This window comes from Rhineura floridana, chromosome 1 (assembly GCF_030035675.1).
Source record: "Rhineura floridana isolate rRhiFlo1 chromosome 1, rRhiFlo1.hap2, whole genome shotgun sequence".
In the NCBI taxonomy this organism is placed as follows: domain Eukaryota; kingdom Metazoa; phylum Chordata; class Lepidosauria; order Squamata; family Rhineuridae; genus Rhineura; species Rhineura floridana.
The window spans coordinates 214208403-214227195 of record NC_084480.1 but is presented as its reverse complement, the minus strand read 5'-3'; the positions used below and the strand labels follow the sequence as shown (position 1 = coordinate 214227195).

The 18793-nt window shown below is 40.6% G+C and overlaps 1 protein-coding gene across 14 annotated transcripts in view; it reads right to left on the bottom strand.

Annotated features, from left to right (window-relative positions):
* The window catches only part of ATXN1 (ataxin 1), a 356147-nt gene that overhangs the window by 321450 nt on the left and 15904 nt on the right, over positions 1-18793 (bottom strand). For 10 of the 14 annotated variants that reach the window (XM_061592513.1, XM_061592471.1, XM_061592570.1 and 7 more), the window contains exon 3: positions 18011-18133. The exons of the other annotated variants lie outside the window; for them this stretch is intronic. The gene's annotated coding sequence lies outside the window, so the exon portion shown is untranslated. The remainder of the gene's footprint in view (positions 1-18010; positions 18134-18793) is intronic. 14 annotated transcript variants of the gene reach the window in all.

Sequence of the window (18793 nt, the reverse complement as noted above, 5' to 3'; positions counted from 1 at the left end):
TGAATTACAAGTAATTTGTTACTTGTAAGGAATTACTTCCAAGCTCTGTTTTTACCCAAACCCATCCAAAAACAGTATTTTAAAAGTGGACAAACTTCTTTGTGGCAAGGTAAAAATAACAGCAAATAAAAAATACTGGCTGGGGTATCTCCTGATTATCATTAGTTCTCAAAGGAAGTATATCCAGTTGAGGAAAGCAAAAACAAAGTTTCACTCTTACTTTGTATTTTCTTCAAGTGACAAACATATTAAAAATACAGCACAGGTTTTAGACTATTCAGTTATAAAATGATTCTATTTCACCTAATCAAAAAGTTCCCCTTTCCAAATCTTGCTCCAGCATTTCTTTGCGGTCAAAAGGTTTTGGTATCAGTATTAATATTTAAATGTTCAAGTATGTGAAAACACATTTCCTGTGCTATCTAAAGAATTTGGAGCAATTTTCAGTGAAGCATTAATATTGCTACTGGCTTGCAATTTCAACAACCCTGACTGGAAGAAAACATGTCTTAAAATATTTGTATAAAATTTCTTTTCATTCTCTTTTGTATGTTCTTTTATAACACTGCTCTTGTTTTCCTGCAAAACAGTTTATTCTAGTTTCCAGCTACAATACATATTTATTCTTTTCATGGACTGCTATTCATACTGGTACATGAATTGCATTTATAGTGTTTAGTGTGACATATTCATTTCAAAGTCACACTACATTCGATAGCCACTTTAATCAACACATATTTTATGGAAAAGCAGTTCTTTGTTGCAGCTTCTTCATTTTTTAAAAAAACAACACTCACTCAATTTTGACATTTTACCAAGCTATAATACTCACCAGATTTGATTATCTGTATAGTCCTTTTAGTATTCATACTTTGTTACAGCTGTTATTTTTATTACATGTGGGTGTTTTAATAGTAACATGTGCTAGCACTATATAGCTGAGAACTTGCTTCCTCCTACAAATCTGTGCAACATTTATACAAGCTTTCAGTAAAGCAGCTTAAATCATATATGATGGATCAAAAAGACATAAATGAGCTCTCTGTGGCTGCACCCAGTATGTGGAACTCCCTACCCCACCACATTAGAATATCTTCTTTTTTATGTGTGTTCCACCAGCAACTGAAGACATGTAAGCTTCTTAAAACTTTTGATCTGGATGTTGCTTAGCTTTATTTATTTGTCTGTAGTTTTGGCTTTTTGTGTTCTGATGTAGTATGGCAATTGTGTTTTAATGATGGATCATACACTATTTTTATGCTTTTCTATTTTGTAACCTGTTTTAAGCGACTCCTTTTTGAGGGGAAAACAAGGTAAAAATTTTGTATCAATAATATATAGCAAACCAGCTACCTGATTACATTTCCTTTTATAGAAATTGTTGCCTCTTCAGTTTTAAGCAGATGTTTACTCTTTAATTTTCCCAGTTTGCAGAAATATCAGATCAAAAGTTTACAGTTAAAAGACCACCTCTCATGTGACATAAATGAAGAAACCAATGTAACAAAATGAGTACAACTATATCCTTCCATTTCTATAGGTAGTGCACTTGCATGTAATATGAAATAATACATCTAACATACTAGCTCAGAATATGCTGTAAAATGGCAAACCATACTGATGGTCAGGTCCTGGCTGGCTACAAACGAAAAGTAGCTACAGCTAAAAATTGAGGCGTTTGTAGCATTTCTATTTATGATCTGGCTGACTACATAGCGCCTACTGGGAGGAAGGTGGGATATAAATCTAATAAATAATAACAGCTGAACAAATATACCAACATCCATACATTGCATAAACACACATTTCTTTCTGCACATATGTTTTCCTGAAAGAAAACCGTGTGCTTGTAAAACCTATACATGCAATTAGTCAGAAGGGAGTTTGTATCTGAAACAAAAAAGAAAAGCTGTCCCAAAATAATTTTGTAGAAAGGGGAGGGGAGAGAGAAAATTATGGTCAGAATCCAAAGTTGCATGAGTAAACTTCTGCTTATGCAACAGGACTTCCCTGTTTTCCCTTCCCCCAGTATACCTCCAAAATCTGTTCCAAAGGGTTCCCTGACCTTCTAGAATAGGTATGAACGGCTTGTGGAGGGCTGCTGGAATGGAGGAGAGGATGCTCCTGCCAAACATGGAGACAACAGCTCTGGATACAACCCTGTGTTACTTATTTAAGATGCCCTTCTCACAAGCAAGACCTATGCCAGCAACCTGCATACCTGGTGAAATAAAGAGCACTGATGTAAATCAGCTGCTTACCTACTGGCAGCTGTCCCTAGCCAAGCTGCTGAAGAGACTAAGAGGAGAAAGCATTTGTATATATTCAAATATCAGTGGCCCTGGGCAATTTGCAAAGGAAAAATGGGGGCGTCCCTCTGTCACATTTCCCATAGTGTTGTTCTAGATGTGTGTTTGCAAAGTAAACATGCAACTGGAACACTCAACTAAATAACAGTGCTACTGCAAGGATTAGTGCTAGGTGCAATGGGACTCCCCCCCCCTCCTTCCCCCGCTTGCCCCATTCCCAAATTTGCTCCAGAGAGTTAGGGAAAACCCCAGAACAGATTTAGAGGGCATGTGGGAAGAAGATAGGGAGATAATGTTCTGTTGTGCAAGGAGAGATCCTTGCACTGATGGAACCAGTAACTTAGTGCTATGTTGAATACAACCCTCTGAATGGGAAAACATAGTTTGGGAGCACTGAAATTGAGATGGTGGCTGAAAGGGAAAGGTTTATGGACACCCAATACACCCCACTATTTACCAACAGTGTTACCCTGACCTGATACTGTTTTGCAGTAAAAAGAAGGCTGTTAGGGTTTCATTACACACATATGTAAGCAACACAGGCCATAAGTAGCAAAGGGTCCCTGTCTCTGCTCTTGCTTTCCACTTCCGGCTCATTTTCTAGGTTGGGAAGCCAAGCCAAGCACTACGACATCAATGTTCTCTGTCAGTCTTCTGACTATTACTCCTCAATATACACTTTTCAGTTTATTTAGTTTTGGAAAGGCATCCGATGCTGGTCACCTCAGCTGGAAAAGCACTCCAGGAAGGCAACAAAACTGGCAGAGGAGAGCAGGCAGAAGAATTTGGGTACACTTTGGTAGAAAACAAGTTTCAAAGGAGACTGACAGGGCTTCGAAATACATGAAGAATTGCCTTAAAGACAGTTATTGGTTTATCATTTTGCCTACTAAGTACAAGACAGAACAGGTAAAAATGCAACTGAAAATTTTAGACTAGATATAAAAGAGGAATTGTGTAACTGCAGGAGTTGTCCAGTTAATATCCATATTACCTATGGACATTTATTTGTAGGCATTTATAGCCTGCCCTTCACCATGCGGTTCCAGGGCAGGTTAGATAGAGTTCACTACACAATTAAATCATTCAACAGTTTCCACCTCCAAATGACTGTGCAAAAAGGTGCATCTTGACCAGACATCAAATGTACACAGTGACAAGGTAAGACACACCTCAGAGGAAAGGGCATTCCACAGTCTGGAGTCCTTTCCATTCACCACCACCTCAAAAGTTTAACATAATGGCAGAACTGCCAGCACAGCCTCACCTGCAGATTTCAACACCACGGCGAGTCTACATGAGAGGAGGCACTCCTATATAGTAGACGCTCCCCTAGTGGAAGTCTTTAGCATGATTTGGAACCATATCAGGTCCTGCTTTGTTTTCTCTAGGCTCTCTCTCTCTCTCGCTCTCTCTCTGTCACCTGATCATGGTATCAACATAAGATTCTAAGCTCCACTCTCACTGCAATAAGGATCTTTGTTTCGTGCCCTTCTCAAGGATAGCTCAGTGATGGAGCATAGGCCTTGCACACTGAAAGGTTCCAGGGTCAATCCCCAGGATCTCCAGTTACATTGGTCAGATAGTAACTGATGAGAGAAACCTCTTCCTGACATCCTGGAGAGCTCAGAGTAGACAGTACTAAGAGCTACACGGACAACAAACAGCCTGACCTTCCGGAAGACAGCTTCCTATGTTATCAGAAGGATTATGAAAAAATAGGCAGTTCAGTTTGACTTCAGTCTGATGACTAAAACATTACAAAGCTAAAACTACATCTTGTTTACAGTAACATAATCACCCTGTTAGTAGACATCTTGAAGAACATAGGGGAAAACAATGAATTGATTGGAAAACATTTAGGTCAAGCCTGAGTTACTTATGTCCCAGCAAGCCAAACACAGCCCACCAGTTATGTATTGTGGCCTATCAGGGGCTTAACAACCCTTCCTGATTTTGCAGTCGTAGGTAGGTAGCAAGAACAGGTAGCTTATAAAACCTTTCATGGGCCATCATACATCACTGGTGCACATCATTTAGCTTACTGGATCACCTGTACAGTAGACCTAATTTAGGTGAATTCAATCACTGAAGTAGAAGGATTGATTATAAAACCTCTGGAGGTCATTTACAAAACTCTTCTCACTGGAAATGAAAATACACAGAATGTTCACAGAAGAAAAGTGTATCATCCCCTGCTCCCCACTACAGTCACCTGCAACCCTGGAAAAGCCTCTCCTAAACAACATGGGATATGGCTAGGGATGGGCCTCATTATTTGCCTGTGCTCATTTTGTGCTTGTGGTTCTCGTCATGCCCACTTGCTTCCTGTTGGCATTTCGTTTGCTATTGAAGCAAATTTTTCAACTTTGAAATCAGTTCTGGTGCCAAGCCTTTCGAGTAAAAGTCTCATGTCTTAGATGTCTACTCTAATGCAAATCATCAGGCCCCAGGGCACGCAAGAATGACACAAAGAAGAATGGCATGTTTTTAATATTCAACCCTTTCTTTGCCTGCAGGACACATACCTTCTGTGATGGAGGAGGGGATGCCATGGTGTACCTCAAAGAGAGAGTTGGGAAACAGGCAACTGAAGACTACTAAGTGGCAGTTTAACAACCAGTAGCATGATCCCAGCAACCTAGGCCATGTATGAAGTTAAGCAACCCCTTGAGTGTTTTCAGAAACAACTAGTACTGCCCAAAAATCAAACTAGAGGCTCTTGTCAGTTTAAGGAGAAGACTGGGGGTGGTGGGGAGCAACAATCCTAACTGTTTCTACTCTGAAGTAAGTCCCACTGAGTTTAATGGGACTTACTCCCAGGGAGGCAGAGTTAGGATTCCAGCCCCATAGAGGAAACTCTTGTCAGTTTGAAGGGTACTCTAGATAAACACTAGAAAGAAGCATGGAATAGCAGGCATTGATATGAAGCTGCGGGAGGGAGCCAAAGAAGATTGTACCAGACATCACCTGTACCAGCTACAAAGGACATAAACCTCTATCCAACAGTTAGGCAGAAATGAGACAACTTGGAGTACTGTGTGAAATGTTATTTTCCAATTAAGTTAGTTTTATATTAACAATGCTATCCTATAAGTGTCTACTCAGAAGCAAGTCTCATTTACTTTACTTTCTGTTCTGCTTTTTGCAACTGCTGGCAGTCCCCTCATGGAGAGCATCTGCATAAAGAATCTGCATAAAAGAACAAAGTCAGAGTATAGCACATGGACAAGTTCCAACTTCCAATAGACATTCAATTTTTTAAAAACGGCAGTGAGACGAGTAGATGTCTGAGCTTTAGCTCAGAGATCAGGAACAGTCACAAGACATTCAGGTATCACAGACTACTTGTTATCTCTCATGTTGGGTGGAAGATTAGCCTGTTCGAAATGTGCAATCTCCGTCAAAGATCAGTGTTCGCTTCTAGCGACATTTGTCACTATCCTAGATGGCAAGGAGCACTGCAGTGGGAGGAGGAGCAAGAAATTTTCCTTTGTCAATCTACTTAAGTTAACTTCATTTTAGGATACAAGCCATAGTCTTTCTAAAAGTATACAGGAAATGGAGTTTTAGACCCTTTGGAGGCCCACTGTGAATTGTTTGTAAGACACTTTGAGGGCAAAGTTGCTCACCTCCATAGCAATCTTGATGCCCCATCCACATCTACTGTAATCTTCAGTGAGGTGTCCAGTGCAATGTCTGCTGCAACTTCTTGGAATCAGTTTCAGTTGATATGACCTGATGACATGGACAAGGTCCATGCAACAATGCGGCCAGCAACATGTCCTCTTGACCCTTGGCCTTTGTGACTTATTAAAGCTTACCAAGGGGGTATGACCAAGTGGATCCAGGGTGTAGTCAACGCATCTTTGGAGGGAGATGTCTCAGTTACCCTGAAAAAGGCAGTGATCCAACCTCTCCTGAAAAAGCCCACCCTGGACCCATTGGTTTATGACAACTACTGCCTAGTTGCAAATACCCCCTTTTTAGAGAAGGTGATTGAGAGGGTTGTAGTGCAGCAATTGCAAGTACTCTTGGATGAAACAGATTATCTTGACCCATTCCAATCTGGGTTCAGGGTTGGTTATGGGACTGCATCAGCCTTGGCCACTCTTATGGATGACCTTTATCGGGAGAAGGGCAGGGGTAGTGCGACCCTGTTCTTACTTGATCTCTCGGCAGCTTTTGATACAATTGACCACGGTATCCTTCTGAGCCAACTTGGTGAGATAGGTATCTGAGGCACTGTTTTAGAGTGGTTCCTATCCTACGTCCAGGGTTGTTTTCAGAGAACAGCACTGAGTGATAGTATTTCAGCCCCCTGGCAGTTGTGCTGTGGCGTGCCGCAGGATACCATCTTATCCCTCATGTTGTTTAACATCTATATCAAGATGGGAGCCGTCATCCGGAGATTTGGAGCAAAGCATCAGCAGTACACTAATGATACCAAGCTCTATTTCTCTGGAACATCTGAATCAGGAGAGGCCATGCAAGCCCTGGACTGGTACTTGGACTCGGTGGTGGGCTGGATGAAGGCCAATAAACTGAGTCTGAATCCTAGCAAGATGGAGACACTGTGGGTTGGTGATTCCCAAGTTCAGATAACTGATCAACCGCCTGCTTTGGATGGAGTTGTACTCCTCTGAAGGAGCAGGTTCATAGTCTGGGGGTTCTCCTGGATCCATCTTTGTTGCTAGAGGGCCAGGTGACCTCAGCGGCTAGGAGTGCCTTTTACCAACTTTACCTGGTAAGACAACTGTGCTGTTTCTGGACAGGGATAGTCTGACCTCTGTTGTCCATGTACTAGCCTCCTCCAGGCTGGATTACTGCAATGTGCTCTATGTGGGGCTGTTTTTGAGGTTGGTCTGGAAGCTGCAGCTGCCACAAAATGCGACTGCTCACTGAGGCAGGGTATCACTATAATGTTACCCTCCTGCTGAAATAATTGCACTGACTGCCCATAGCTACTGGGCCAAGGTCAAGGTTTTGCTTTTGGTGTATGAAGTCCTATGCAACTTGGGACCAGGATACGTGAAAGATCATCTTACCTCTTATATACCCAGTCGATTACTGCGCTCTGCAAGTGAGGGCCTCCTGCAGATACCATCTTATCAGAAGGTACGTTCTGCACAACGTAGGAAGTGGGCCTTTAGTGTTGTAGCACTGACACTTTCGAATTCCCTCCCATTAAACATTAGACAGGCACCATCTCTGTTATCTTTTCGGTGCCTACTGAAGACCTTCCACTTTCAACAAGCCTTTTAAGTAAAGACCTTATCCCAGTTTGCATCTATTTTGGAATTGCTTTTAAAACCATTTTAAAATATCATTTTTCAAAGAAACAGTCACCAGGATAAAATAAAAAAGCAAGAAAGGGGTTGTGCTATTTAAATATCATAAGCCACTCTGCTAACCACTCACAGATGGAAATACAGACACCTTTGCCAGATGCCCATCTTCAAAAACTTTGCTCTATTCTTCATTATTTTGAAGAGGCAATATAGCCTGTTTGATGGTTAAAAGGATACTGGCTTTAAGAGAAACTCCATCAATATGGTAGCTAATAATTTTTTAAAAACTTAAGTATTTTTCAGTATTACACTCATTTCCATGCTCTTGAAAGTCAACATTTTTTTTCTCCCTCTCCAGAGAAAACTAATAACACAGAAGATTTTCCTTTTTACTGAAAGGAAACTGAAGCCACACAAGAGTGACCTGACCACAATCTGCCAGTAGTTGAGTTGAAGTTGCTCAGGTCTAATCCCAAGACTTCAGCTTCTGAATGACATTGTCCTGGATTTTTAAAATACAGAACTTGTTTTATGAAAACCAGTCTTATTACAATTAATTATTAATAATTTCCCCATAAAAGTCTTTTAGTGGGGCAGGACCTATAGCCCTGTCCTTTACTTTGTACTGATGTGTTTTTAGGGTTTTTTTTATTGATTGATTGTATTTGTTTTTAACTGATTTTAATGTATTGATGTGTTTTTAGGTTTTATTGATGGCATTTGTTTTAACTGGTTTTTATGTGAGTTGCTTTGGGTCACTTTTGTGAGAAAAGGGACTAATAAATAATAACAATAATAATTAATGTGTTGTTAACTCTGTTTTGTGTATTTCACAGTTTAGTGTAATTGTATTGCCATTATAAATTAGGCTAAAACACAAACTACAAATTAAAACTACAAAACTGTTGCTCCACTTCCAATTTTACAAAAGTTGTCTATTTCATGTTTTAAACATGTTCGGGGTACCCATAAAAACACTTTGTTTTGGCTTGAGCAGTATCTCCAAAAATCTGTACCTGAGGGACCGCTTACGCCCATATGTACCTGCCCAGGATTTCAGATCATCTGCCTCTGGTCTCCTCTGCGTGCCTAGAGTGAAAGACGTTAGACTGACAGGCATGCGGGAGAGAGCTTTTTCAGCGTGGCCCCCAAGCTTTGGAACACCCTACCCCAAGAATTTCGCTCTGCTCCCTCCCTGATGGTTTTCCGGAGACTTCTGAAAACGATCTTGTTCTGGAGAGCCTTTGGAAGGGACACTGAAGGTAAAGCCTGACACTGATTTTATACCTTCTATGTTAAATTTTACCCTTGTAGTCCCTTTAGTACCACTCCCTATATGTGTGCATGTGTGTGTATATAGTATTTTATGTATTTTAATAGTATTTTATGTATTTTAATGTTTTGCAATTTTATTGTTTACAATTTTATTATGTACGTGTTTGATTTTATTTTTGTAAGCCGCTCTGAGTGCCCTATTACAGGGTAGAAGGGCGGAATAGAAATATTTTAAATAAATAGACACACACACATCCTCTGCTTCAGCCACCTATCTAGCCACCGGGATCTAGCTCAGAAAGTACTCAGATGCTCCATGCCCTTACAATGAAGTGCTAAACATACCCAAACTGCACATGTTAAATTAGCAACCTATTTACTTATTACATTTATGTTCCACTTTTCCTCCAAGGTGCCCCTCCATTTAATCCTAACAATCACCCAATAAGGTAATTTACGCTAAGAGACAGTGACCACCTTAAAGTCAATGCTCCTAAATGGGCTTCATGGCTAAGTGGGGATATGAACCCTGGTCTCACAGGTCCTAGTCCAGCACTCTAAACACTACACCACACTGGCTTATGGTTGTGTTCAATGCTACACAAGTGGACTTCCGCTCACACAATGGTAGCACTGGAAACAATCAGTCAAGAAATGATAAAAGACACAAGTTATTCCAGTGGTGGCCAACTTTTTTTGGCAAGCTTGCCGTAACTCAAGCACAATGTATTAGGCAGTGTCACTCTAATGCCTTGATGTGGTTTTGGCTCTTTTCTACTAAGCCAGTGAATAGGGAGAAGTGGCACAGACAGTGCAGAGGCCTGGCAATGTCACAAGTAGATCCAATGCCCTCCCGTTCTTGTACTGCAGGGGTGGGGAAATGTCCAGCCCACGGTCCTAGTTAGGCCTACCAGGTCTCCCCACCTGACCCACAAGGCCATTTTGGCCAAGCCACACCCACCTGTCTTACACCCGATGTCATACATAATGTTAGATGTGGGGCAGGTCAAGTCATTTCACACCACTTACCAGAATAACCCCCGAATTTTGGAGTCACATGATCCAGGAGAACCAATTCTGCCTAATGCCCGTGGATACACCCTCAGCCTGGAAAACGTAAGAGAGAAGCCACTAGGATGCCTGTTGTTGACTCCAGATTTTTCTACTGCCTGTTTCCCCCCCCATGCTCGTGCCCCCCCAATCAGCTGATTGTCAGTGTTTGAAGAAAGCCCTGTACAGCCAAAGTCCTGACAATCAGCTGAGATCAGCTACACTAGTACAACCAAGGGGCTAAACGAAGCAGTCAGCTGATTGGAGCTGAAAGTGTATCTTTAAAGGAGGCTGCTGTAACCGCTCCTCTGAACTTTATTATGACATCAGGTGACTGGCAGGTGGATGGATCCGCCCACCCGTCCTCGTTTGCCCGTGGGGGATGGGGGAAGTAAGGATCTGGCCCACAGGCTAAATTCAATTTCCCACTCTTGCTGTGCAAACAGGGAGTGCCACAAGCCCCTGCTGCCTCTTTCAACATCCATTCTGTAGCTTTACCACTCATGATTTATGCTTTTTCAACAAAGAAAAATGCTAATTATAGGAATGCCTATTGTTATTGCTCCTTGTGGTATAAGAACCACCACACAGAACAATCAGCCATCATCAATTGCTTTCCAGCCTCAAACACAGCTTTAACCCATTAGATTTGGGGCTTCCTGATGTGGGATTTGCAAGCATCGTCTCTCATTCAACATAGCAGTATTCGTTTCCCTTAAGCTGGTGAACTAAATGTACGACTCCCTGATGAGGTACTGATAAAAAAAGAAAGAACATGCAGCTGTTTTTTTGTACGTCCATAAAGTAAAAGATAAGTTGCATGCATCTACTTGCATGTAAACCACTAGCAGCCATGGAAATGAACTGAAACTAGAACACACATTAAAAAAAGGCTGGGAGGGACATGCAAGATTTTTAAAATCCCAGTAAGTTTCTGAGGAATGTGTATATATAAAGATTTTCCCATGAGTGAAGTGGGAGTGCCAGGGTTCCTGGAATGACAGGCTACTACAGACAAATCATATGAACTGGAGAGACTTGGAACTCATTTATTACTAATAAGGAAGGCAAGCAGGTACAAAAAATGCACACTCGTTACAATTCTGCAGAAATGCTGACAGCTTTACAAATCCTTCAGTTAACCAAGGGCCACAGACAAGGCCGGGGGAAGGGGAGGACTGCAACACACTACAAAAATAATGACCCTGGAAAAAAGCAGAACTCGATCATCATGATAAACAGCACAGTATCTGCAGAAGGAAATCCCAGTAAAAAAGCACGTTGTTAGCAACAAGATATTTAACTGTGGCAAAGACGTGAGGAGGACAATAAGATATAACCATTTCTCCTCATCCTTTCATTGGACAGTTTTGCCATGTTGAACAGAAACATCCTACATATCAGTGGCACAGAGAGAAGAAAAGATGCTCCTGATGTTCAGAGAATACATTATTTTTAAGCCACCAAGCACAACAGCAGTTCATTTATTTTCCCTGTAAACCAACACATCCCCAACCCCTAACAGAGATCTTGGCTCAAGTGGAGGTTCACCATTCCAGCTACCCTGCCTCCCTTCACCAGCGCATATCCTTATAACCCACCAGTGTAAACTTGCAGAAGTTAATCCAGCTTCTGACATTTAACTTCTGCCTATGAAGCCTACTGAAAATGGAAATGGACTGCCTTCAAGTTGATTCCGACTTATGGCGGCCCTATGTATAGGGTTCTCATGGTAAGCGGTGTTCAGAGGGGGTTTACCATTGCCTTCCTCTGAGGCTGAGAGGCAGTGACTGGCCCACGGTCACTCAGTGAGCTTCATGGCTGTGTGGGAATTCAAACCCTGGTCTCCCAGGTCGTAGTCAAACACCTTAAGCACTACACCACACTGGCTATCTTCTAAAAAGATACAAAAACACATTAAGCAAAATAAGGAGCATAACGTTCTGATAGGTACAACATGCACAATACAAAACTGTTTGTTAGGATACTCTTGCAAGCAAAAGCTATTTTAAAAAGCACTAAACACTTTCCAGTATGCCTGGCTGTTATAAATGTTGGTGAAGTGTCACTTGGTTTGCATTTCTCCCATTCCTTTTCTCCTAAATAACATTCCACACAAGTTGAACTTCTGACAAGGGAGTATATTGTCTGGCTCTGTTTAATACAAGAAAAACACATTTTCTATGCCTATTCCTGTTATTAAAAACATATTCTTGACTTCAGCTTAATATACACAGTGCTATCTGGTGGGAACTGGAATATAACCCAAGCATTTTAAATCACTTATCCTGCATTTTTCTGAAACACATTTAAGATGTATAGCTTATTGCAAAAGAGAGTTACACATAGAATTAAGTTGTTTACCCTATTTTAGAAACTCTAGGGCTCTGTGTGCTCTGAGAGACTGAAGGCCATCCTATTTATGTTAATATTAGGCAATCATTTTTGTTATCAAAGCACCAAAAAAACCCACAAATTACTGGGCTGTGCCCTTGAACACAGAAGACAGTGCCCTCAAAACCTTACCCAGGTACCATTTTTTTCACCACAAGTTAAAAATCTTAAAAAGAGAAAAAAGACACTTAGCTTTGAGAGCAAGATTTTTTTATGGAGTACCACTGTCCAAGCAAATGCAATACAAAAGGCATGACTTCTGATCCAGCAGCACATCTTTCATAGCATGAAATATAAACCACCTCTGGGCTTCTCCATCACTCTAGAAACATCTAGGTTTTCTCTCATATACTGCTGCATGGGTCACTTGCTCTGACAGAAGAAGCACACATGGCTACATCCAATGTGAAATGGGAGGTATAAGGTCCAAAAAATGGCAGTCAGAGCTGAGTGCGCTTAGTTCAGTATCCCTATGCCAAAAAACAACGGATTCAAGAGGAAAAGAAGCAAATAAGGTAAGACCCAATGTTATCAAATCTATTGTTTCCAACTTTCTCAAAGCTCTTCAGGAATTATGGTAATTTTTAAGTAATCTGCTTTTAGAATAAGTGTAGGAAGTTCGTTATATGTATTTTAGATCTGTCACACACATGAACTATTTGCTAATTTAAATTTAACTTGTATGCATCTGAACCCTACAAATGAATTGCAAGCCTCCCAGTTCATAATCTATATCTGACATAGTAAGTGCTGAAAAAAATTCTACTCTGGTGCAAACTGCTGAACCAAGTCTGTCAGCATGCCAGCAGCATACCTAGTCAAACCAAGGCGGTTGTGGAATGCACCATGTAGTGCTCTTGAACCTTAAGAGCAGGGACAAGGGACCTGTGGCCCTCCATTTTGTCAGACAACATTCCTGACCATTTGCTGTGCTAGCTGGGGCTGATAATAATAATAATAATAATAAAATTTAATTTATGTGTCGCCTATCTGGCCGATGGCCACTCTAGGCGACGTACATGTAAACAGTTAAAACACAATGGGATAAAATACATTAATACAATATATAAACAATACAGCAGCAACAACAATACTAGTGCAACAACACCTGGAGAACCACAGGTTTCCCCATCCCTGCCCAAGGGAATGCGCCAAGCTTTAAAAAGAGATTTACCAAAACAATAACATTTTAACCACTTTGTTTTCCTGAATGAAAAGAGAATATATACATCGGAACTAGGGGAAAAACAAATCCAAAAGGTTTTAGTAGTACTTTCATCAATGCATGCCAAATTCAATATAACTAATACAGTTAAAGATATAAACATTAATCTATAGAGTGAACAAAATTTGTGACTCATTATTGCAATGGCAAATTTAAGGAGAGAGAAAAGCCAGAAACAGTAAGTCAACAATTAAAGTTTTTTATGTTCACTGGGCACAACTGAGCCTATGACAATAATTAACTTCTGGTCTGTCAAATGATGCAATGTGATACAAGCCAATTCACACAATATGCTTCCATCTGTATTGAGTAGTTAAACCCTTTCTGATCAGAAAGTTGTTTAACCCCTTCAAGTTTTAAAAAAAAAAAGGCCCATAACCACATCTATAACTTTTTCACAGGAAAGCATTGCAAAAGCAGATCAGTATTTTTTTATTACTATCTTGGCAAATAGTCATAAAAATGCAGTACTCATGTTCTCTGGAAGCCTTGCATGCAATAAGCAACCCGGAGAACCATGATTAATTCCTCAAGAAGAAATTAATCTGACTGGTCATAATAGCCAGGATTGGGGAGGGGAGGGAGAACACATATAATGACTGAAGTATAAAGCAACGCTGAAATACAAAATGCTAATAAGAATAATATTTTATAATGATCTGACACAAGACAATTAAAATGTTGTAAAATATGCCAGATTATTAATTATATGAGGTGGGAGGAATAAGATATATCAGAATGTGGACACAGATGGATGTAAAGCTACAATTATTATGCAATTTTTATTTCTAAAATGTACAGGTAGTGTGACTGCTTTTAAAATTTATGTATTGACTTTGAAACAATTGTTTTTGGAAATCCTTCTTAGAGTCCATTTATGCAACATATGTTTAACACTCATGCTAAAATGTAAAATCCAGGCTTTGATTTAAGAGATGGATTACTCATTAAAAAGCAATTATTCACTGTTATCAACTGTTGTCTTCCACCAGTTTCAGTATTCTTATGGCAAAACCGAACAACATAAATACATATACTATGATATCTCCAGATCCATTCAAAACCTTCTGAAACTCATTTTTAAACCTTTTTTTCTAAACATGTTTTTAACCCTTTTTATAAACTTAAAAAAATGTTTTTAAAGTTGTTTTGTTTTAATGTATTTTAAGGTCTGTTTTTATGATGTTTTAAAGTGTTTTTAGTGCTTTTGTTTGCCACCCTGGGCTCCTGCTGGGAGGAAGGGCAGGATATAAATCAAATAATAAATCAATTAAATAAATAAATAAATATTAAATGCAGTTTGTTCAACAATTGCATCACTATTAAGTAACTCATCAGAAAATAAAGAAGGAATTATCAAATGAGAATTGCCACATAATTATTTCTCAGAAGCAGATGACATTCAACTACTAAAAGGAGCTCCTTCTTAGCCATATGTCAGAACTAAAGCCTCCTAATCAGTAAATAAAAATACTAAAATAGAACCGTAAGATTTTTAATTACTAGCAGCATGTTGATAATAAACCTGAGATTCAGTTGTGTCAAATAATCCAATATACTTTGGTTACTACACAGAATTTTTCCTAGGTTCACCCCATCCAAAACAGAAACCACTGCATCTAAATTTTTAAATTTTCTAGCTCTATTTCTATCATGGACACCTTCCCAGTTTAATCCAGGGAGGCATTAATATGATCTCCAAAGAATGCATTCTGGGCATACTAGAATATCATTCATACAATTAAGGCACCGGAGTCGTTCATATTGACTTCACAAAGAAACTGAAGGTATCAAGGGACTGTCTAACATCATGAATTGACATATGTACTTTACGGGTGGCCAGTCAGTCACTCTTGGATTCAGCAAGTATTTATAATTTATATTTATAGATTTATAAAAAGCAGTCTTCAGGCCCAGGTTTCGGACAGGAACTATCTTGGTCACTCTATGGGATGATCAGCAGAGACACGGGAAGAGCATGATTGTGTTCATTCTTCTAGACAACTCAGTGGCTTTGAATACCATCAGCCATGATATTCTTCTGGGGAAGCTCTCTAACCTGGATGTTGAAGGCACTGTTTGGCAGCAGTTGTGCTCCTTCTGGGATAGGGGACAATTCCAAAAGTTGCAGAAGGAGATTATTGCTCAACCTCTTGGAAACTGTGCTTCAGGGTCCTATGGGGATGTAGTATTTTCCCTAAACTGTTTAATACAGGTGTAGGGAACCTCTAGTTGCTGAACTACAACTCCTATCATTCCTGGCCATTGGCCATATTTGCTAAGGCTGATGGGAGTTGTAGTTCAGCAACGTCTGGAGGCCCAAAGGTTCCCGACACCTGGTTTAATGAAACTGCGGGAGGGGTCCCCTGGGGATTTGGGCCAAGATGCCACCAGTATGCAAGTGACACACACTCTCTATGTCATTTCCATCAGACACAAATAAAGCTGTGGACATCCTGAATTTGGGCTTGGGTGCAGTAATGGATTGGATGAGTGTGAGCAAACTGAGATTCAATCCAGACAAGACTGTAGTACTGTTGGTGGGCAATCCTGTTCTGGAAAGAGTTGCACTGCCCCTAAAGGATCAGGTTCACAATTTGGGGAGGGGGGTTGAGATCCAGCATTGTCATTAGAATTTCAAATAGCATCTGTAGCCCAAAGTGCCTTTTATCAGCTTCAGCTAATATGCCAGCTGCAGCCATACTAAGATAGAGATCGCTTAACCACGGTTAGCCACAGTTAGCCATGCTCTGTAACCTTCTGTTTAAGACTTATTATAATATGTTGTTCATGAGGCTGCCTTTAAAAATTAGTCTGAGGTCTGCAGTTTTTTCAAAATAGGGCCGCAAGATTGTTAACTCAGACTGGGTGTTTTGATCATATTATGCCACTGCTTTACCAGCTGGGCCCAATTTAAAGTGCTGGTTTTAAACCATGAATTTTCATATGACTTAGGACCAGGGCCGGTTCTAAAGGGCGGCCAGGTTGGGCACTGGTCCGATGGCCCCTGGAGCTACAGGGGCCCCCTCAGACGCCCCTCTGCGATCCGTGCCCCCCCACATCCCCCTACTTACCTGTCTGCTGTCTTTTACTGTTGCCCTTAACAAAGATGGTGGCCATGGTTTCCCTAAGGTACTGAAGCCCCTGCCGCCATCTTAGTTGATGGCAGAGATGCACACGCGTAGCACGCATATGTGCCATCAACAAAGATGGCAGCGGAGGCTTCATCCCCTTAAGGAAACCGTGGCCGCCATCTTGATTAATGGCAATAGTAAAAGACAGGAGACAGGTAGGTGGGGTGGGCTGTGTGCATGCGCGAGTGAGAATGCGCACGCCCAGGGCAAGCTCATGCCCAAGGTCCCCGGCATTCCTGGAGCCAGCCCTGCTTAGGACCAACCTCCTCACACATATGCCTACCCAAAACTTAAGACTGTTTTCAGAGGACCTGTTCCAGGTGCCTGTCCCAAGTGAAGTGAGACTCCAAGGAGACAGCCTTTTCAGCAGTGGCAACCTGACTATAGAATAGCCTCCTCAGAAAAGCTCACCTGGCACCTTCTCTGTGGTTTTTTTAGTGCCACATGAATATCTTTTTATTGTGTTTTAATCTTGACTGTTTTATGCTGTATATGCTTCAATTTTTTTTGCTGTCTTACTGTTTTTTGCTTATTTTTATTATATTGTGTTTTTAAGCATGGTTTTGTTTGTTTGTAAGTGATATTTATTGATGGGCAGCTATATTCATTTGCTGAAATACCAATAATAATATTTTACCATTACGCTAAACAACAAGTATTCCTGGTTAAAATGGCAACATAGCTTTCAGCATATGCTGTTATTTTTCTTAGGGATTCAGCTCTATGTCATAAACAAGCCTAGATCTTATAGGTAAGGACCCAGCGCCTGACTACTATTTCCAGAAGTGGGTAACTGAAATACAGGAAAATATAAATGCCTCAATGTGGGGGTCAAGAAGGTATAATTAATTGCTACAAGGACTGTGATGCTTCCAAAGGGATGGTAGCAAATATGGCACTGTGGTCAGCAATGTGTGGCAGCTGTGAAAAAGGAGAGTTTAATGCTAGGGATTATTAGTGAAAACAGAACTAGCAATATCACAATGCCCCTATATAAATGTATGATGTGGCCAAAATTGGAATACTGTATACAGTTCTGAGCATACCATCTCATAAACATTATTATAAGAGTTTTCTAAAGTGCAGAAAAAGGCTGAAATATCTTCCACATGAAGGTTGCAATCTTTGGGACTTTTAATTTAGAAAAAAAGAGGAGTAATGGGGGGAGAAGAGACTTGTTAGGGGTTTATAAAATTATGCACGATATGGAAAAAGTAGACAGAGAGAAGTTATTCTCCTTCTCATACAATAATAGAACTTGGTAATTTGGAGAATAGCCAGCCAACTATTTTCACTAAGATCTTGGTAAATTAACTACAGCACAAAACTGACCTGAAAAAGCACTACTAAGAAATACATATGATGGTGGAGCAAAGACCAAAGACTTCTGATGTCCTTATTTTCTTTCCAAGATGGAACACTTCTCAGGGTTCAGGAATCGGATTCTTCTTCATCCTGTGATGGAGGCAAGAATTCCAAACCTGAAGCGGAAGGGCGTGCAAGGACAAACCCAGAAGAACTGGTATCAGATTAACCTGTGGGGCCGGTACCATCTCCTCCTGCCTGAGGATGTGGTCATGGTACCCTCTAACTCAGAGGATTTATTCCTTGCTGGAGTACCTTCAAGCTCTGTATTTCCAGCCCTTGCATCCAGACCATCACAGTTGCCCTTACCTCACTGCACAAGAGATGAGGACAACAATGTCCATATTGGGCTAGCTAGATGTTAACACTAAATCCTAGTTTAGTGTTATAAGAACGATCCCAAGCATGCTCCCTCCTGCCCCTCTGACACAGGAGTAAGGGGAGTTCAGAAGCTTTCACTTCCATTTAAATCTAAAATGGATTAAACCACTGCTTAAGTCATCTGAACAAAGACAAACTGTGGTCAGTCTTAACTACAGTTAGTGGAAATAAGCCAGCTTCAAACCATGGTTTATGGTTTGACTCAGAATTTGGGATTTGGAGACAACTCTAAACCACAGTTGATCTAAAACAGAAGCAGAAGCTTCTGATCTCCTCTTCATGACTACACCAGAGGCTTGTTGTGGTGCGTCCTAGTAACGGTAAACCATGGTTTGCCCAATCCAACCAAAATTAAGCACCTTAATCTCA